Source organism: Carettochelys insculpta, chromosome 33, assembly GCF_033958435.1.
Source record: "Carettochelys insculpta isolate YL-2023 chromosome 33, ASM3395843v1, whole genome shotgun sequence".
NCBI classification, from domain to species: Eukaryota; Metazoa; Chordata; order Testudines; family Carettochelyidae; genus Carettochelys; species Carettochelys insculpta.
In genome coordinates this window covers 286,135-294,360 of record NC_134169.1, presented here as the reverse complement: position 1 = coordinate 294,360, position 8,226 = coordinate 286,135, and the positions used below count along the sequence as shown (strand labels likewise).

Here is an 8,226-nt window from a genome sequence, read left to right as displayed (position 1 = left end):
CTTCTTGTAAATGAAGCACTGGGCTTTCCACAGAATCAGGTTTCAATAAACCCCCAGTGCTCTGATAAATCCTACACTTAACTTCACCTTTCCAAGGTCATTTCCAACCTCTCCTCCCAGCTTTGAAGCAAGAAACCAACTACACACTCAGGACAGTTCACAAACCACACTGTGGGTAAGAAAAATGTCGGCAACGCAAGGTCAGGGACAGCAACGAACACACTCTTTGGAGGGAGCATCAGGGAGTTCAACTCAAGACTTCTTGCTCCCTGAGCAACAGATGGCCTTGCAAAACAAACCCATCTTCTGAGAAAAAGCAAATGTCACTTCTCACAATTTTAGACAAAAGTAAACCAAACAGCCCCACACACCAGCTGCACCTGACTTCACCTTGCCAAGGACTTCCCCACAGTCCCTCCTGGTTGGAGTGAGATTCATGATCTCAGGGTGCTGGTGCGGCTGGGCTTAGTCCTTCACCACTCTTTGGCCATGTCTACACTAGCCCCAAACTTTGAAATTGCCACGCAAATGTCCATTTTGAAGTTTACTTATGAAGCACTGAAATGCATATTCAGCTCTTCATTAGCATGCGGGCAGCCGCTGCACTTCAAAATTAAAGACCTCGTGAGGTCCCTTCCACTTCCAGTACTCCATAAAAGAGACTGGAGGATAGTCACAGTGCAGACACAGCCTGAGACAGCCAGCCAGGTTACTGAACTAATTTAGAAATAGTGGATGGCTTTTTTTGAGGTCTTTAAACCTCTTTGTACGAGAAATAGTGCCTATTCCAAAAGAGAGAATGGGGGCTGTATGGACAGGTAACTGGGGCTCTTTCAAAGAATAGTTTATTCCGAAATAATGCTGCTGTGTTGCCATAGCGCCCGTGTGCTTCAAGGGCTCTAACCTGAGCTAGGCTGTCTGGTGTGGGGACGTGCTGTTTTCCAATAGGTTTTGTTTATTCTGGGGCTTCCTTGTCACGTGAAAGCATTATTATCAAATGGCTTATTTGGGAGGAATAATTCTGAAATAAGCTGTTCTGAAATAACTCTGTAGTGCAGACAAACCTGGAAAACCTCTGCCCTGGGGAATAACAGTGGTGGTGAACTGGCAATGTGTAAAGACAAATTCCTGATTACAACCAGTCACAGTATGGGATTATTTCGGGTGTGTCGACACTACAGAGTTTATATATATATATATATATATATATATATATATATTTATTTATACATATGAGTATACACATGTCATAGAACTGGAAGGGGCCTCAGGAGGTCTCAAACAGAACAAACCCTGAGGTTCTTCCAAAGGCCCTTGTGATGTCACAGACACACCCACCAGTGCCCTGCAGGGCTCATGTCCTGCCCCTGGCAGCCCCCTTTGGAAACGCACCCCAAGGGTCTGGAACACGAAAGACACATAAAAAACACAAAAACCCGAACTCCTCCCATCCTCAGTGTCCTGTGGGATCCTGGCACTGGGGCAGGTGGGGAGAGAGGAGGGGAGATTGGTGGTTTCTGACCTGTACACTGCAGAGGGCACAATAAATGAAAGGGGCATTTTAACTCTTCCCGTCCTCAATGTCCTCTGGGCAGCAACTCCAGCTTCCCTCCGGCACAATGTCTGTGCTGGGGAATGGGAAGGTGGTGTTGTGGGCAGTCCAGCTGTGTGGGTCGGCCCCACAAAAACACATTTTTTTCAAGTGCTACAGGGCTGGTTTTTGGTTTAAGACACAGACGAACACAGTTACCTTCCTATCAGGAAGCAGTAAGATAACAAGGAGACGATTGTGGCTTAGCTGGCTAACATACCTGCCCCATAAACAGGAGATGCCCAGTGGTTCCCTGTTGTATGTGCTCCCTTGGCAATCTCTCTCCCTGCTGGGGAAGGTAAAGGCTGATGGAAAAGGAGCGTTGGAAAGAATCTAGTCACAGCCTGGAGCTCGGGAAAAGGCAGTTGTGATGGGTGTGGGGAAGGTGCTGCTGTGGCTGCCAGAAGAGAGTCTGTGCCTCACAGCTTTGTGGCTCTGGGGGCTGCCTGTGCCAGCCAGCTCCTCCAGCACGTTTGTAACACAGACACAATTCCCTGTCGGCAGGAGCTCTGTTCTTCCCTGTCTGTGGGAGCAGCTCCTGCCCCAGCCCTGCCGCTGCAGAGAAACCCCCCAGCCCTGTCCGTGCACACCATGTGCACACACTAGTGAGTGACACGGAGCGTCTCACTCCCAGGCACACCCAGCTCTGCCCCCACCCCCATGGTAATTCACCTCTCAACCCAGCTGTCCCCAGTGCTGACCTGACACACCTGAGATCCCTCTTGTAGCTTCCTTTTGCTTCCTCACCAACATTTCCTAACCTTGCTGGGAAGCAAAACCCCTGCAGTGGACATGAATTGTGCAGGTGGGAGACGTTCTGACACAGCCCCTGGGCAGGGCCCAAGGTTTCAGCTGGTGAGTCTGTAGTGCAGAGGGAGGGGGAGGCCAGGTGCCAGGGGAGAGGTGGGAGGTGTGAAGGGGAACCTGACCAGGCCTTGTGGCTGAGGGAGGAGGGGAAAAGGGCAGTGGGGGGGGGGGTTGGCAGGGTCTGAGGGGACAAGGGGATCAGGGCAGTGGGGAGGGGTGGGAGGGACAGGATCTGAGGGACCCACTGCAGGGGCCAGGACAGCTGGCAAGGGGCAGCCGGGGCTGGGGGAACCCCAAGCTGGGCTCCGAGCAGTGGGGGATGGGTGAGAGAGTCTGAAAGGGGAGGCCAGGCTGGTGGGGGAGGGGAGGAAATCCCAGTCCAGTGGCCCTGCAGCTGCCTGTTGCTCATTTCCAAAAAGGCCCCTTGTGAGACCCTTTGCAACTGGCTGGTTAGCTCAGTTGGTCAGAGTGTGGTGTGAATAACGCCAAGGTCATGGGTTCATGCCCTATGCTGGCCATGGACAGGTCTTTTCTGCTGGCCTTGATGTGGTTGCTCTGGACACAAGCCCAAAAGAGCTGAAGGACCAGGCTGACAGGTTGGCAGGGAGCAAGTCAGAGGCTTAGGGAAGGGCTGCAGAGTGGCCCTGTGTGAGGTGAGGATCCCCAGATTCCCAACTCTGCAACACACACCTCCCACAGGAAGGAGCAGCAGGAGCCCTGCACCAAGGGCACCAGCCCCTACAGCAGCTCCATTGGCTTTCTCTGCTCCCCATCTCCCCCCTGCCCAAGGCCTTCTGGCCTCACAGGCTCCCTCCCTGGACACCTGCTACTGCAGCACCACAGGCCCAGGTAACGCACCAGTGGTGCCAGTCCCTGCCTGCCCTGCTCCTCTTCCTGCCTGAGTTCTGCTTCTTCACTCAGGTCCCCCAGCTGCTGCTCTGGGGGGCAGAGGGCTGGGGAAGGCACAGGAAGGGCCCTTGGGGGTGGGGTGCAGAAGCACAAGGAGCAGGCCCTGGAGGAAGTCCATGATGAGCAGCTTTGGCCACGGGAGCTCAGGAGAGGGGCAGAGAGGTACAGGTGACAGGATGGGTGGGGGGGTCTCTGCAGAGGTGGGGTTGGCTGGCAGTCCTTGGGGAACGGGGAGAGGCCTGTGGGGAGGGGAGGAGAGAGCAGCAGGCTGCTAGGGGCAGAGCTCAGGGGAAGAGGCAGAGCTGGGATAGGAAGAGGTGAAATGGGAGCAGGCATCACAGGTGGCCTCAGAGGGAACAGGCCAAGCAAACCAGATCCCCTCCCACTCCTCAGGAGCTTCCAGCACTGGCACCAGCCTCCCCAGTGCAGCTGTCACAGGCCACAGTGGACATTCTGGTGCTTTACATGATGCTGACAGGCCCTGACCAGAGAGGTGCAGAGTTATTTCAGAAGAGTTTATTCCAGAATTATTCCTCCAAAATAATCTAGTTCACAATAACGCCTTCACGCTACAAGAAAGCCCCAGAATAAACAAAACATATTTCCAAATGGCACCTCCATGCACAGCAGAGCCTGTTTTGAATAGAGACCCTGGAGACATGCTGGGGATATCACTGCACAGTATTCCACAGTAGCTGATTCCAATATAGCTCAGTAACACACAGCATGGATTTGGAAATACTGCTCTGCTATTTTGACATTCAGCATCTATAAACAAAGGAGCCTGTTCCAAAGCCCCTGCTTCAAAATAGCAATTGGAACGAGCTAGAATCATGATGCAAAGAGATGCCCAGCCAAGGCTCTGCTCTGCTCTCTCTCTTTCTCTCTCTCTTTTGAACTCCTGGCCTTAGGCAGGAAAAGTGTCTTCTTGCCCTCAGCTCCAGAGAGGAGTAATTCATATTTCTATCACCCTCAGAGTGTGTCTACATGAGCTGGCTACTTCAAAGTAACTGGCAAAATGTCAAAATAGCGTGTTGTGATTCTACGCACCGTCTGCTATTTCGACGTTGAAATGGACGTTAGGTGGCGAGATGTCGAAATCGCTATTCTCATCCAAAGATGGGAATCGCGCCCTACTTCAATGGTGAACATCAAAGTAGGGCACGTGTAGACGATCCACATCCTGCTACTTCGAAATAACAGGGTCATCCATGGCAGCAATCAGCTGAGGGGTTGAGATGTGCTGTCCAGCCCCTGCGGGGCTCTATGATTACTGCGCGCAGCAGCCCTTAAAGCACCACGGACCCGGATTTCCTGTGGCAGGAAGCTGAGAGCATGCAGGCATCAGCACACGCACATGCTAGCCCTGCAAGCCCTCCACCAACCTCGACCCAACCACCCAGCACCATGGCATTGAGCCAGCCCCCTGAGTGCCCCCAGGCTGCCCCCATGAGGGGACCCAGGGACCCCCAGCAGCCAAACGGGGGACAAAAAGAGGTGGGACACCTCCTGGTTGGAGGTCGAGCTCTGAGACCTGCTGGGGCTCTGGGGTGAGGAGGACGTGCTCCATGTGATGGGGAGCGTGGAGCGGAAAGCAGAAGCATTCACCTGACTGGCCGAGGGCCTGGCCCCCTGGAGTCACCCTGCCCGCACTCAGGCTCATGTCCATTGCAAGGTGAAGCAGTTGCGGAAGGGTTATGCCTGGACCCGGGACTTGGCCAGCCAGTCTAGGGCTGCCCCCACCGCTTACCCCTGTTCCAGGGAGCTCAGGGCCATCCTGGGCCCCAAGACACCTGCTCCCCCCAGGGTACATTGGAAACAGCAGCAGCGGAATCCAAGCAGGTCCTGGAGCTGGAGTCCATCCCGGAGACCAGCCCAGCACCCCAGGGACCGCCCGAGGAGCCACCGCTCGGGATGGCAGAGGAGGGGTCCAGCAGCAAGGCAGGGGGAATCCTCATAGACCTCTATTCCCAGAGCACCAGCCGCGCATCCACCCTCCTGTCTCCTGTGCACAAGCCCTTGTGCACCCCCACTCCTGCACCATCAGACTGAGGTGACACCGAAGCACCAGGCTGGTGGGGAAGGGGCAGATATCGCCTCTCCTCGGGGTGAAGGACACTGAAAGACTTGGCCTGAGGGCACTTTCGAGCTGGGCTCCCAATGCCAGTTCTATCGACACAGCTCCACACTGCCTGCAGGTGAGTGACTGTCGTGTGGAGGGTCCAAAGGGCAGCTGGTCTCTTAAAGAGGAGTCTGGGACCGGGCTGTAGGTGGGATCTCCTGGAAAAGCCAAGAGCCCAAGGGAGGCCATTGATTGGCTGCCAAACCCCTGGCCCTGCTCAAAGGTTTCACACAGGGAAAGCTGGGAAGTCAGCCCCACCCCCAGGGGATTTGCACTGGGCTGGTAATAAACCAAAGGGGTTGTGTGGAGGGTCACAAGTGGGACTGAAGGGCAGAAGGAGACAGAAAGTCAAAATCTTATTCTTCTAGTTACACTGCATCAAACACTCACCCTGAAAAGCTCCAGCTGGGGCAGCGCAGCCCATCCCCCACTCCGTGAGAGACAGGAGATAACTCTGCCCCACAGCTGGGCCCTCCTCGCCCCACCCCTGGGGTGTGAAGAGGGAGAAAGGAGGGTGTGGGGAGCACAGAGTGAAAGTGAGGGGGGGAGTCAGGCTGAGGGAGCAAAAGAGGGGCAGGACTCCAGGCTCTGCTGGTGGGACCCTGGCACTGGGGCAGGTGGGGAGAGAGGAGGGTAGATTGGTGGAGTCCGACCCACACGCTGCAGAGGGGACAGTAAGTGAAAGGGGCCTTTTTGTTCCCTCATCCTCACTGTCCTCTCGGCGGCAACTCCAGCTTCTCCCGGGCACAATGTCTGTGCTGGGCAATGGGAAGGGGTTGCTGTGGGCATCCATCACAGTGTTTCGGCTGCATGAAATTTCATCACTTGGTAAATTAGGTTGGCAACCTTCAAAGTGCTGCAGGGCTGCTTTTTGGTTAAAGACACAGACTCACACAGATACCTCTCTGTCAGGAACCACAATTGCAACAAGGGTGGGGGCACTATGACTTAGTTGGCTAAAGCACATGCCTAATGAACAGGAGATCCTGGATTCAACTCCCAGTGCTACCCTGTTGAAAGTCTTTGACAACATTTTCCTACATGTGTCTGGGGAACTGAAGAGCCCTCCCCTGGCAATCCCAGCCATTGCTAGGGAAGGTGAAGGCTGATGGTAGAGGAGCACTGAAAGCATCCAGGTGCAGAGTAGAGCTCAGGAAAACACAGCTGTAACTGGTGTGGGGAAGGTGGTGACTCTGCCTGCAAGAACAGAATCTGATTCTTCCAGCTCTGGGGCTGTCTGTGCACAGAGGGTGACAGTGCAACCTCTCCAGGTGGAGCAGGGTGGGACAGGGAGAGTTACTCTCCTCTCACATCCCTTTGTTTGTCACTGACAAAACCCAAACGAGTTAGGAGAAAAGTCCCAGAGAGGCTCTGTGGCTCCCCTGATCATGGACCTCCCAGGTAAGTGGAGATTTGGAAAGCAGCACCCAGTGGTGCCTGGACAAATCTTTCTGGCTGCCTCTCACCTGCTTTGCAGCACCTCTGGGCTGTGCTGGAGAGTTCAGAGAGCTGCAGGAGGCGGCTGCCGTCATTCTGGAGGAAGAAGTAACAGACTCTGACAGCTGGACAGCTGAGGTGGCTGCAGAGTGGGCGTGGGGAGCATGGGAGGAATCTTAAAGCCCTTTGTCTGTTACTAAGGCAGGGAAGTGATGCCCTTGATTCTTGTTATTCACCAACAGGTCTATGCAGCCAAGGGCTCAGCATTAGGTTCTGGGCCACTGAGCACTGGGGAATCCCATTCACAGTGTGTATTGTCTCCTGGCCCTCTCCTGCCCCAGACCTGCCTCTGCAGAGACACCCCCCACACTAGCGAGCAACAGTGTTGGCCTGTGCTTGGAGTCTGCCCAGCACAGGCACTGGGGGGGCAGCAGGCTCAGCTGTGCTAGAAGTAGCATCACACAATAGGACTGGAACCCAACAAAGCTCAGCAGGATGGTGCCTATAAAGGCTCAGTGAGGATGGGATTCAAGCCCTGCAGAGCACAATGGATTAGCCGTCCATCCCCTTCACCACTCGGCCACCTCACCCAACGTGCCTGGAACTTTTTCATATGTCCCAACTTCAACCCTGCGAGGAACCTTTCTGCCACTCACTGGCTGGCCAGGGATACAGGATGGGCAGGTTTGGCCCAACAGAGCTATGATCACTCATGTCCCCTGCAGAGCTGCTTCCTGGGGTGAGCAGGGGACTGTGGTGCCCTGCCCTGGGAGCAGCACAGCTCAGCCCATGTGTCCCTGCTGGGTGGGTCCAGAGCAGGGCCATGGGCAGGGTCTGCAGCCTTTGTGTCTCCTCCTGTCATGCTCTGCTCCTTTCCAGCTGCTCTGTTAGCACAGAAGCTCCAGCTGGATTGGCCCCTTCTCTGCCAGGCCTGTCTGTGAGGGGCCCATGGGAGGCAGGTTCAGGAGCAGGCTTTGGCTGGGTCTGGCTGGGACTGAACATGTGGGATCAGGCAGGGGCACTTGCCTGGCACAGCTTCTTTTGGCTGAGGGGCAAAGATAGCTCTGTGATTCCCAGCCAGTGACGGAAAAGCCTTCAAGTACATGCTGGGACAGAGTTTCTGTGCACTAGCAGCAATGCATCTGCTGGGCTCTCCTGCTGTACAACAGGGTCTGGTTCAACTTCTTTTTGTCACATGGGTGCTGGGCTTATCTGTAAGAGAGGTTATAGGAGAAAGAGATAAGCCCTTCTGGGCATAACAGTGAGCCCCACAAACAGAGACATTCATGCTTCTGCCTGGTTTTGAACCAGGGACCTTTTGCATGTTAGGCAAATGTGATAACCACTACACTACAGAAGC

General features: G+C 54.8%; 1 non-coding gene across 1 annotated transcript; it reads right to left on the bottom strand.

Moving 5' to 3' along the window:
* Window positions 1-8,153: 8,153 nt before the first annotated feature.
* Window positions 8,154-8,226, bottom strand: TRNAV-AAC (transfer RNA valine (anticodon AAC)). Its single transcript has one exon. It is a non-coding gene; the product is annotated as a tRNA-Val (tRNA).